Here is a 13503-nt window from a genome sequence, read left to right on the forward strand (position 1 = left end):
ACTACTACTACTACTACTACTACTACTACTACTACTACTACTACTACCACTACTACTACAAGAATCCAGAGTGAATGATAAAGACAGACAGTGAACCTCTGAACAAAAGAGGTTGCCAGTGATGGTGGCAAAGGGAATTCTGGAAGTGGCAATTAAGAGCAAATCATAAATCTCTTCCTTCTCCTGGCCTGGGGGGCAGGGGTGGGGGTGACAGAGGGCAGAGGGAATTAGGGTTAGTGGTACACCCAGTGCTGGAGAGGGTCACCAGGGATACAGGATAACCCAGAAGGAGACAGATCTTTGAGATTTAGATTGAGGTTGAGTTTGTTAACTGGGAGCAGGGGTTCCAGAGGGCCCAGTGGAATGGGGCAACAGAGGATAATATAGAATGCAAAGCGATAAGATTGAGGGATAGGGATGAGAGTATGGAGAGAGGTAGGGGAAAAAAGTACCTTTATCTCAGCAGACAATTCTGAATCACAGGAATAGCGGCAGCAACACAGAACCCTGTGTAATGGATCTTTTGTTTTTCTTTTTTTTTTTTAATTAAGTACTACACTACAGATTAGGACATATGCATTGTGCTACCAGTTCTACCACTAATTAAATGTGCTACCTTAAGTGAGTCACATGCCCTATTTCTGGACTTCATTTAGCATGTCTGTAAAACAAAATGAGAAGGTTGTACTCCTGGATACTCTAAGATCTTTTCCAGAGCTAATATTCTACAATTAATTCTAGCTGTGTTCCTTAAAAGCCTGTATACAAATCAACATTTTTCAGATCTGATCTCATTTCAAAAATACTAGAAGAGTTTTCCAGCTAAAGGAATCCCATAGGGAGGCTTTCAGTCAAATAAAGAATCACCCCATAAACATTCTAGTGTAAACCCTGCCTTTTTACCTATCAGCTTTCCTAAAGAGGCACACCTGAAGTTCACCTCTCCTCACAGTCTCCAGACCTTTGGAAATGATTTTCTTTGAGTATTATGCAGATTCCACAGATGAACAGTTCATAACGGTTAATTGACTCATATCCTCTTCCCTTTTGTGCCTGTTGGAGGCACACAAAGTCATTGGCGGAGAAAGTGCCTTGTGCCGTGACCTCGGGGCAGATATGAAGCAAAACGGGGTGGTTTGGCCCCTCTTGAATAAAGTATTGTTTGAAGATGGAAAACATGATATCCATGTATACTAGCCAAGTGTCAGGAGAAAGGGAACATTCATTGGATATTCCTTCTCCTATGTATGAACATTTTCCACGTCTTTTTTCCACTCCATCACCACCCCTGCCCTGAGATGGTCTGAAACTAAAAGAGCCTACTGGGAAGGGAGCTGGGTCTGAAACTTAATTTAAGTCCCCTGCATCTCTTAAAGAATCAAAAATGACAGCATCTAAGTGTACAAAACCCTGAACACAACAACCGCCTTTGATGTGCCTGGTTTTTCAAACTGCTCACACAGAAGAATGGGCACCATCCCCCCTCCCTGCCTCTGCCATCAGGTCTGGAACTGTACTACTCAATAGCGAGTGTTGCCAGTGACAGAGCCAGACAGTGGCTGGAAATGCACGCAGTACCATTGATCACGCACAAAAGCAGTGATTCATGTGCTAAACCCTGGGATAAAACGAGGCTGCTCCTGCCTCGAGGAAGGGACAAAAAGGTAATCTTGACAGTCTCATTGTTAACTGTCAGGGTTCCACAGCAGGCACTGAGACTCTGTTCGGAGACGCTGGGGCCCAGCTCTTCTTTTCCATCATGGGGCTGCTCAGGCAGAGCTCATCACCCGGTAGGTAGAGGCTGGAAACGAGCTTGCCGGAGCAGGCCACACTGGGCCACAGTGTGGGGGAAGATCGCAAACATACTCAGGAACCTCCACGCCTCTCTGCATTCAATCTCGTTGGAAAGGGAAAGAAGTATCATCATGTGACCTGTCAGTGTGATTTATGAGGTCCCAAAATCTTAAAGAATAGGGGGAAAAAAACCACTTTTGTGTGTTCAATCTCCTCCTCTCGCCAGGGTTGAATGCAAAGATAACAGAGACTGACAGGGATGATTGTGGGAACAAAGCAAAGTGGGATAAATATGATGGGCATCATGGTCGCTGTATTGTGTATCCTGCTTTTGGCTAGAAGGCAAGGAGGAAAAAGTCAGCAGGTTAGAAAGGAAAGCTCATATTTCCATAGTGATTTACCATTTAACAAAGAACTCTTCTATTCCATCTTGGAGCTAGGGACCAGGGAAGGGATGAAGAAATGCACTCAACTTCTTCCTTTCCATGGCATTAGGACGATCACTGTGTTAAGTGATTTTGTTTAATTATTTTTCTTTGTTAAAAGGGAAGGATCACTATAGAGTGGGGATGAAAACATATCCAGAAATATCCATGATATAGAAACAAACAGAATGAATAAAACTGTTTTTTAAAAGATCTTTTTCACAATAGCACTAGGAAAGAGTTAATAAAAGTGATATCATCCCTATTTTACAGATAAGGAAACTGTTCAGTTGTTGCTTCAGTTCTGTCTGACTCCTCGTGACCCCATTTGGAGTTTTCTTGGCAGAGATACTGGAGTGATTTGCCATTTCCTTCTCCAGCTCATTTTATAGATGAGGAAACTGAGGCAGACAGGGTTAAGTAACTTGCCCAGGGCTGCACAGTTGGTAAGTGTCTGAAGCCAGATTTGAACTCAGGAAGATGAAGTCTTCCTGACTCCAGGCCCAGCATACTATTCACTGTGCCACCTAGATGCCCAAGAAAACTAAGGTAGGGAGAAGTCAAATTATTTCACCACAGTTACAACCTCCACTACAGAGATGTCAAACTTAAATAAAAGTGGTGGCTACCAACCCATAACTAAAGATCCCTGCAAGTCATGTTTTGTCTCAGAAAATCAAATATGTGGGGTGGCTGCGTGGCACAGTGAGTGGAGCGCCAGCCCTGCAGTCAAGAACACCTGAGTTCAAGCCGGCCTCAGACACTTAGCACAGGGAACTGGCTGTGTGACCTTGGGCAAGTCATTTAATCCTGGTTCCCTGCTTTCCCTCAAAAAAATAAGAAAAAAAAATCAAATACTTTATATATGTCTTTTTTTTATTAATACATCAACATATTAAAATCAGAGAGGAACTACATTTTTATCTGGTTCAGGTCACACTTGGGAGTGTTGTGGGCCCAATGTGATAAACATTACCTCTACTCTAGTAAGTGGTAGAGCCTGGATTCATACCTAGGTCTCCTCACTAGCCTCATCCTAATACACCCTGCATCCACCTCTCTGCTTCTAATCAAGATGACAGGAGAAAACATCTGCCCAGCACACATGAATGCCCAGCTCCTATGTGGGATCCTTGGTAAGGCACTTCCAAATATAATGAATCTCATGCCAATGCTGTGATTAAAACACAAAAACACATTAGCTGCTCATTATCTAAAGGCCCTGAGCAGAATTCTCTCAAGTTTCCAGTTAGGTTGGGCACCCGTTCTCCTCTGCTTGCTGCATGACTCCAAGATTGGAAAACAGGAGTCCCTCTGCCAGGGCCCAGTAGGGATTTGTGCCTCCATTACTGCCAAATAGGAATAGCCGTTGGTCTCCTAATTACACAGGACTTATATAAAAAGAATACCATGGTAGTAGGGGGCTGCCAGTCAATAGACCCAAGTCCCCTTAAAAAGAGCACCAAAGAAATAACCGGGCAGAAAGAGAAGCAGTTTCCCAGAAACAAAGATGAGGAGGCCAAAGCCTTGGTACAGAATCATGTTCAGGGTTGTCCCTAGGGGAGAACAAGGCCTGGGGTCATCCTAGAACAGTATGTGGCCTGAGAGTTAAACATACTTTGTACTCTTCTCTTTCCCCTAACCTCAAGCCTACCACATCTGTGTCCAGGTTAAAACACACATTAAGTTTAGGCAGCCTTGAAGGGAAAAGGAAGTTTAAAAAAAAAAGCAAGGGGAGGGTAGAATATAATAATGTAATTAGCATCATCTTCATTATCTACATGTATATGTATATATGAACACATATTTATATGTAAATAGATACGTAAATATATAAATTTGTTAGAATTTATATAGCAAATTAAGATATAGCAAAATACTTTACACATACCTCATTTGTTCTTCACAACAATTCTTTCAAGTATGTGCTATAATTATCCAAATTTAACAGATATGGACACCAAGGCTGAAAGTTCCTAAATTACTTGCCCAAGATCACATAATTGATTGCATCTGGAAGTAGGATTTGAATTCAGGTCTTTACAACGCCAAATTCAATGCCCTATCCAATGCAGCGCCTAAGTTTATAAAACTGAACTCATTCCTCCTCCCCCTACACCGACAACAGTCTCTCACTTTTACAACCCTCAAATCTTCCTAAGGCTCAGGTCTGACCATGTCACTGCCCAAACATGTGTGTGCCAATATGGTGAATATCAAACTTAACATTTGAACTGTGGTGCTTCTGACTCCAAGTCAAGATGCCCTTTCCACTATACTACTGACTCTTTTTTTTTTAAATCATTGCTTTATTTTTTATTTTATTTTTTATTTTTTGCTTTTTGGAGGGGCAATTGGGGCTAAGTGATTTGCCCAAGGTCACACAGCTAGTAAGTGTTAAGTGTTTGAGGCCAGATTTGAACTCAGGTCTTCCTGACTCCAGGGTAAGTGCTCTGTTCACTATGCCACTTAGCTGCCCCAATATATACCTCTGACTCTTAAAAGAATAAACTACAAACCCCTTAACCTGACATTTAAGTCACTTAGCAATTTTTCTTTTTCAAACCTATCTTTCCAGTCTTCTTCCTATCCCTGTTTCAACCAAATAATATTATTGTCCTTCTCCAATTGTCTTTTGCCCTCTCTAAATTCCAAGTACTTGCTCAGGTTAAATCCTTGCAAGGGCACTCCTTCCATACGTATATTTTTCTTATTTCAAGGCCCAGGTCTGATGCCACATCCTTAAAAGTGATCAAGTAATCTCTCCCATTCTGAAATTTTTTTAGCTCACTTTGTCTGAACTAATTCCACCTTAACTCATACATTAAAATTTATTTTAATATTTTTGATTAATAAAAATCCACTCTCTCTTCCTCTCACATCCTTACCCCAAACTGAAAGATAAAAACAAAACTTTCTCTTTTTTTTTTAACAAATATGCATAGTTAAAGCAAAGTCCTGTATTGGCTGACTCATACTAATTTGAGTAAATAGCTTGTCTCTTTTTTACATTTATAAGCTCCTTGAGTTCAGGGATCATGCCCAATTTAATCTCTGTAGCCCCCAAACCTGTTTCCTACTAAAATAAAATGAATTTCATTGAGAGCACCTAGGTTAAGGGTGTATTATTATCCCCATTATATAGATAGGGAACTTCACAGAGTTTAGAGAGTACAGAGGGTTTAAGTAATTAGCCCCTTGAGTAACAGAGCCAGACTTGGATTTGTGTTTCCCAGTGGGAGTGGGAGGTGAAGAGGGGTGGGCTACATCTGGAAGAGTTTGTTTTGATGGTGGTCTGAGGGTATAGAGGGATGAGTCTTATGATTTAGGAGACTAGTAAGAGTCTCTTGTCTTTTTCACACCAGGCAAACTACTCAAATAAATAACATTTAGATTTAAAATTAAAAAAGAAAAACTTATTACCAACTGCCTACTAGGTGCAGGACACTATGGTAGGTGTGGGTATCTCCTTTCATTCATTCAACAAGTAGTTATTAAACACTTACTATACACCAGATAATATTATAGACTCTGGGGATACAACAATCAGCCTCTACCCTCAAGGAGTTTCCACTCTCCTTAAGGAATTCTTCATAAGACTTCCCTAGGTCAATAGCATCAGAATGGCCTTCCCATAATCTGGAAATCTAAAGGGAATCTCAAAACAGTAGTCACTAAAATGGTTTCATACTGGTTAAGAAACAGAATTACAGTCAAGGAAACTTGAAGAGAAATATAATGGCCTTAGACTATTTGATGAAGCAGTTCTTTTTTTTTTTTTTAAAGCAATCGGGGTTAAGTAACTTGCTCAAGGTTACACGGCCAGTTATTTCTGGGTGTGGTGCTGAGTGTCTGAGCCCGGGATTCGATCTCCACGTCGTCCCAACACTGGAGCCGGTGCTCTTACTCGCTGTGCTACCTGGCCGCCCCAGATGAAGCAGTTCTTAACGCCAACACTTTTTGTACAAGACACCCAGAGATAGAATAACACATAGGGCTACTTTTTTTTATATGTTGTGGCCTATCATGCCACTTTCAAAAGATAATGCTCCTTCCCCTGACCCTGATGAAGCCAAGATTGGGATGTGCCCAAGTCTGTGATTATATGGTTCCCACTGGAGTGCCAAAATTCTCCCTGTGCTGAAGAAGACAGGGAGAAATTTCAAATGACACAGTCTATTGGGTAAAGATCAAAGAAAAAAAATAATGGTACAAGAAAACAGAAGAGAAGATAAAACTGTGCTAGAAAGGGAATCCATGTCAATACCCTCTGTAACCTTGGTTTCCCACTAAGCCTGGCTTATTTTGGACAAGACTCTCCTATTTGGTGGAGAAGATACTGACACATGCAGCATCCCATAAGCATTTTCTTTACAAATTAGGACAAAATGCCCCAGACTTGGCTGGAAAGCCGGATTATACCAGAATTGCTCATTGCAAAGCTGAAGGTAATAGGAGTGTAGGAAAGGAAAGCTGTGATTAACACAGACAAATCTAGAGAACTAGAAAGAAGCAAGGTCTGAGATTTAGGAATCAAGGGTTTAGTACCAGATAAAAAATAAAATACTGTACTAGACAAGAAAAAGTCCAGCTTCCTGAACCCTCTGTGCTGTACACACACAGGCCAGTTTTTCGGTCCAGCTGAGCTTCATCAAGCTTTATCCTTCAGCATTCCCGGAATTCTTTTTAATTGGAAAATTACTCTTAATACCTCCTTCATCATTTTAGCAACTGTGGACTCCAGAGGGCCTGTGACAGATAATTGCCAAGAACAAGCATTCTCTCTTCTCCATATCAGCCACCAATGTCCTCACAAACAGAATATTTCCTTCTCTAGTGATGAAGCAGCATAACAAAAATCTTCTGCTGTCATCAAGATAGTGGAATCAGAAGTCATCTTGCCCTCCACCTAGGTTTACGGCTGTCCAGAGCAGGGGATACAAAAAGAGGATGTAGGAAGAAGCTTATTTCAGGGTCCAGAGGAATTGATGTCTAAACTTCTCTTGACTGCAGCTTTCAGAACAAGGGTTCTTATCTTCTTTGAGGGTGTAATGGTAATGGGAATTTGAAGATTTTCATGGCTCCTTAATGAGCCTTAAGGGAATTTGAAAAGTTTCCCTGCTTTGAAAATAAACTTTGTCCCCTAATAGGTTGAATGTCATTACATGGAGCCTATGGTGGGAGGAGTTTGCTGAAGGATGAAACAGAGACCACCAGAAGCTGGGAATCAGAGCTAACTGGACTGGGAGGAAGAGAGAACACATCCAAGGGAGTCAGGCTTGTGAGTAAATGTTGGTTTTTTGTTGGTTTGTGGGAAAGCTAAAGGCTGCTGTGGCTCTATATGCCATTATGGCTTATTAACTTCTCTGCTACTATGATGGAATTGGCTCACTGGTTTTGGAATTCAGTTTTCTGGTGTCTGAATAAATGTTTTGCTTCTGTCTTCTATATAGAGAGTTCATTATATTTTGCAATTGAACATTATGCAGGTAAAGTTATAGTGACCCTGGGCACTAAATATTGCATTGGTGCTACAGAGGGTTGTGAATGTCTTTGGCAGTCTGGGATAGCCTATGGACCCCTTCTTAGAATGTTTTAAAATATAAAATAAAATTATCAAGAAAACTAACTTTGTTGAAATGTAATTCTTGAAAAAAATATATGTATATGTATTTATACATATATACATCTACATCTACATATGTGTGCATATTAAATTCACAGTGCCAAGATTAAGAAACCCTGCTTAGAACCTGGTACTAGAATAATACCTCAGTCCCCTGAACCACAGAAATAAGTAATATTCTAAAAGGGAAAACTAAAAAGAAAAAAAATGAGAAGGATAAGGACCCAGAAGTACTAGATTTTAAAATCTACTGAAACATCATTAAAAATGATTTTGTACTGTTTAAGAAACAGAATTACAAAATATATCAAACAAACAAATACAGTAGCCTAGTGGTCTATAAACACAAAGACCCCAGCTACTGGGATTAGAACTCACTGTTTGACAAAAAGTACTGGGAAAACTGGGAAGTAGATTGGCAGAAGCTAGATATACACCAATATCGTAAACCTTACACCAAGAAAAGCTTTAAACTGTTACATGACCTAGACATAAAAGATGATATAATTATAAAATTATAGGGGCAAGGAAGAAATTACCTTTCAGATCTGTGGATAGGAAAAAGTTCATGACCAAAGGTTAGAGAGGATCACAAAAGATAAAATGGATAAGTTCAATTCCATGAAACTTTTTAAAATTTCTACACAAAATCAATGCAATTAAAATTAGCAAAGAGATAGTTAACAGAGGAAAAAATCTTTACTGTGAGTTTCTCTGATAAACATTTAATTTCCAAGATAGGTAAGGAATTGATTCAAAATTATGAGAATAAGAGTTATTCTGTTCCCCAATAACTAAAGGATAAACAGGAGGCTTTCAGAGGAAGAAATACAAGATACCAATAACCATATGAAAAAATGTTCCAAAGAAATAATAGAGAAGTATAAAATTAATTAAATTAAAGCACCTCTGAAGTTCCACTTCATACCTTCAGACTGGTAAAGTTGATTTAAAAAAAAAGGAAAATGACATATTTTAGAAGTTACAGAAAAAGAGTTGCATTGTTGCCCTTTTGGTGGAGCTATGAATTGGTGTATTTCTGAAAAGCAATTTGGAAATATGCCCCAAAAGTTACTAACGTATAGACACTTCACTACTAGGCCTATATCCCAAAGAAATCAAAGCAGGGAAAGAACCCATTTGTACAAAAATATTTACAACAGTTTTTATTTCAGCAAAGTGGAAACTAAAGGAGTGTACATTGAATGGGTAATAGCAGAACAAAATATGTTATATAAATGTAATAGGATATCATTGTACTGTAAGCAATAACAAAAGGAATCGTTTTTGAGAAACCTAGGAAGATTTATATAAATTGATGCAGAGTCAAATGAGCAGAACCAGGAGAACAACAACAACATTGTAAAAACAACCAGATTTGAAATAGTTTGATGACCAATCACAATTCCAGAGAATCAATGAAGAAATATGTTAACTCATCTCCCTGGCAGAGAGGTAGACTCAAGGTACAGACTGAGAAAAATACTTTTTGGACTTTTCTACAAATATAGAAATTGTTTTGCCACAAGGGTTTTCTTTTACTTTTTTCTGATTGGGGAGGAAGGGAAGAAATTATTTTTCATTAAACAAATTAATTTTGAAGCCTGCAATATTCTAATTATATGTATGTGTTGAATATAACTCGATTCTAACTGAATCAAGTTGAATAGAACTGAATCAAAAACATAGGATCATGGTATGCTTCAGACAGCCTCCTATAGTAGACAATATTTTAGACTTGGATTCAAGAAGACTTTGATTCAAATCCTCCCTCTGACACTTACCTACCAGTTATGTGACTATATGTGTGTGTTCATAATAAATAAAGAAAATGTCTATAACTTGTCTTCTTATTATAACCTTGAAGCAAATATCCCTTTGTAAGAACTAATTGAATAGTTATTGATTTTATGGAACTGGGTCAGTAATCGCTGGCAATAAAAAATTAAGAACACATTGGAATGAGGACTTGAGCTCATAGTGTTAAGAGATGAATTACTCCACCTCCTCAGAGATATCTTACATATCTGAGGGGGAGATGTAGTCAACCTTACTTTGGCAGAGAGAGACAGACAGACAGTCAGGCATACAGACAGAGGGAGACAGAGAGATCTATTGATGCATACACTGGTAGTAAGTACCTCATGAGGCTGTAGTAAAAAATGATATATGAAAACACGTGCATAATGCAAGCAGGAACTAGGCAGCATACTCAGTTGATGCACATGTGGAAGAAGCTAGAGAGCCTGCTTCTGTAAAGGAATGATGACATATAACAGAAGTGCATGACTCCTTATTTTGAAGATATTTGGACATTCTGTAACCAGCCCAGTCTACTAACCATACGATGAAGAGATGGATTATTGATTGACCATATAACCAGAATTGAGGTCAATTTAAAAAAGCACAAATAGTCAAAGTAAGGGTAGTTAGTTATCATTCCTGCTCTGTTCAAGTGAGGAGGCAAGCACTAAGCCTCAATAGGAAAAGAAGGTGCAAGCTTTTATCTCCCCATTTGAGGGCAAAGTGTGACCCATGATTAAAGACCTCTGTTCTTTGCCTCTTCATATTTATCTTTCCTTAGGTAAAGGAGATTAGATATGGTTACAGCCTTGTGAGTTTTAAAAGGTTTGAAGAGAAAGCTGCCAGAAATCTGGGAGCGGGAATATGTGCTCGTATTTGCTGGAAACCAGATGGTGAGGAGCAAAGTCCTCAGACACCTATTTAACCCAGCCCAGCAGTAGCAGAGATGTGGATTCATCCATCCATCCATCAGTCATACTGAATTGGGAAGTGAACTTGGTGGGGCAAATGCTACAAGAAATTGCATTGTCTGAGGTCATTCACTCCAGAGACCAAGGTAAAACAGGAAAGAACGTGCAACCAAATGTTAGGGGAAATGTTTATAACTTCTATTCTTGCTATATCCTTATAATAAATATCCATTTGTAAAAGCTAATTGATAGTAATTGGTTTAATGGAACTAAGGCAGTAATCACTAGCAATTAATAATAAGGAACACACTGGAATGGGGGGGGGTTGCATTGATAGTGTTAAGAGATGAATTACCCCCACCCCCTCAGAGATATCGTAGAAGGCAGAGGGGGAGGTATACTTAGCCCCATTATGGGAAAAATGAGTCTAAAGTCTCCATATACATTTAAAGTACTTTGCAAACACCATAAAAATGTTAGTTGTCATCATCATATTTAAAGACAGAACGTATTTGTGGTGCCTCAAAGGTTTATCCTAAATAATCCCATCATACAAGACATATAGGTGAAGAAGTTATAAGAACTCAAGCTGAATAGGTACTAACACAACAACTTTCAAATGTCACATTTTAAGTACCATCATGTTTTGTTTCTTTCTTTTTTCAAGGTGGGAGTATAGTCTACCTCTTTTCCACAAATTAGACTTTTTGGGGGAGAGGTTAGATATTTATTCCAAAAATATTCTTATACAACACCATAAAATAGACCTGTACAGAAGAATAGACCCAAGGAGAAAGAAAAACCAATATGCACAACTTGGAGGGTCTAGAGGTCCTACCTTTGGGTTGGGGGAAGGAATGGGAAGATGAAGGAAGCCAGTAGAACCCCCATACCTTATCTAGAAGGACACTTGCCCATAACAAGCCCCCCATGGAACCCCACATTCCCTCTGGGGTCAGCAGAATGGGTGGGCACTACCCTAGCAACAACCACCATGAGTACTCCATGCAATTAAGTCTTTCCCTCACACACCAGTGGGGCCTGTGGGAGACCCCAGAAGCTCCTACAAGAACCTGGGCCTGCCCATAAGTCCCACTAGCATTTCTATGTTCTTCACATCTGTACACCAGAACTTCAGTCTGGCTTTGATCTGCTGCAAATCCAGCAGGTGAGGCTTCACCCAGGTCCTGTGTACCCACTTGCCCACCTCCTCTATGCTGCCTTTCACCAGACCCATAAAAAGGGCCTTCATCACCAGCAGCTCTACCTTGTTCCCCTTCATCTTGGCTATCTGGGCATTCTTCTCAAAGGTAGGCTGCCAGTGGTAGGCTGGGTGCATGAAAGTCATCTCCATGAGACATAGCAGCTTAACTTTCTGCAGGAGCAGGGCCTCGTTGGCTTCCAGATCAGGTTGCTGGCCCCACATGGGCTTCAAAGTCTGGAACCTCTCAATGTTACCACTGTTGAAAGTGTAAAGTGTGTCAATCAGCCACTGGCAGTCCAAGTTCTTCACAGAGTTCAGTACAGGGTGGTGAACAATTCCCCCAAATTATAGACGCCTTCCCCAAGAAGTCCAGTCAGGCCCAAGGTAAACGCTCTTTCCTGCTGCTCAGGCACAAGAGTAGATCCTTTCTATCAATATAGCCCAGGAACCACACTACATCCTTGTGGTAGGATGCATGGTTGTTGGATAGTGCTTGCTGGAAAGGTCATAGAAACGACTGTGCATGTATGTCACACCTGGAAGGTTGTTGTGCACTGTTTGACATCTTCAGTTGCTTCCTTGGTCACCTGGAGGTCTCCAATGTTCAATTTCAGAGCCCCTATGGCAGTTTTGCACAGGAATACTGCCTCATCATTGCTTTTTACCTATTCAGGAGTCTTTTCCAGACACATAAGAGCCACATTAGAATCTGTCATTTGTCTAACTACATGGAGAATGATTTCCACCAAAGACAAAAGAGTGACGTACCAGCTCATGTAGATTTCTAGGCAATTCAATTATTGTTAATTATTTTTAATCAAATATATTTTTAAATCTAGTATTTGGTCCCAGATGTCTTTCTTTACATAGGCTCACATTCTTTCCACTTAGCAGATCAGTCTTTAGACATGGTCTCTTGCTTTGGGATTGCATGAGAGGAGAAAGAGTCACGGATGTTTCTCAGCCACTGTCACTCACCTGGAATTAGGAGCTTATTGTGCATTTTCCATGTTTAGATCTTATCTATGCTTTGGTTCCCCCCCCCCTTTTTTTGCTTTTTTTTTTGGAGGGCAGTTGGGGTTAAGTGACTTGCCCAAAGTCACAAGGCTAGTAAGTGTGTCAAATGTCTGAGGCCAGATTTGTACTCAGGTTCTCCTGACTCCAGGGCCAGTGCTCTATTCACTGTGCCACCTAGCCTCCCCTTCACCCCTTTTTTTAAGAGGCTACCAGCAGGTATGCCAGTTCTCTGGCTATAAGTGCTTTTCATTTCCAAGACTCTGGACTCTTCAGGGAGACTCCTGAGGGATACGTATCCACAGTTAATGTGGGACAAGAAGGTTAAAGTTTTTCTCTCAAATCACATGTAGGAAAGGCAATCTCTTGTCACATATACATGGTAAATTAGTTGAAAGTGGTTGCGAATAGCAATCATTCAAAAATCCCACTAATGTGGATGATGTGGATGAGTTAGGGGCACAGAGATCACTTGGAGAAGGGCGTTGCAGAGAGTGAGTTCCTAGGATGTGATGAGCACTAAAACCAGACTTGGACTGGCAGTGCTAAGAAAGTCACACTTCATAGTACAATGGAAAGGCCATTGAACAGAGGGGCTAAACCGAAGGTTAACAGATCCTCGGTATGTCACTTACTACCTGTGTGACATTGGGCAAGCCATTTTTTTCTTCTCTGGGCCTCAATTTCCTCATCTATAGAATGAGGAGATTGGTTCTTAATGGAAAA

At 40.1% G+C, this 13503-nt stretch overlaps 1 protein-coding gene and 1 pseudogene across 2 annotated transcripts in view; both read right to left on the reverse strand.

The window, feature by feature from the left end:
• Positions 1 to 13503, reverse strand: part of LOC138146920 (cytosolic beta-glucosidase-like) — a 114915-nt gene that overhangs the window by 3102 nt on the left and 98310 nt on the right. The window lies entirely within an intron of this gene.
• LOC138151191 (26S proteasome non-ATPase regulatory subunit 13 pseudogene) lies at positions 11623 to 12544 on the reverse strand (annotated as a pseudogene).

This window comes from Petaurus breviceps, unplaced genomic scaffold, assembly GCF_028583685.1.
Source record: "Petaurus breviceps papuanus isolate PSGF00001 unplaced genomic scaffold, PetGlider_PUasm1.0 140, whole genome shotgun sequence".
NCBI lineage: Eukaryota > Metazoa > Chordata > Mammalia > Diprotodontia > Petauridae > Petaurus > Petaurus breviceps.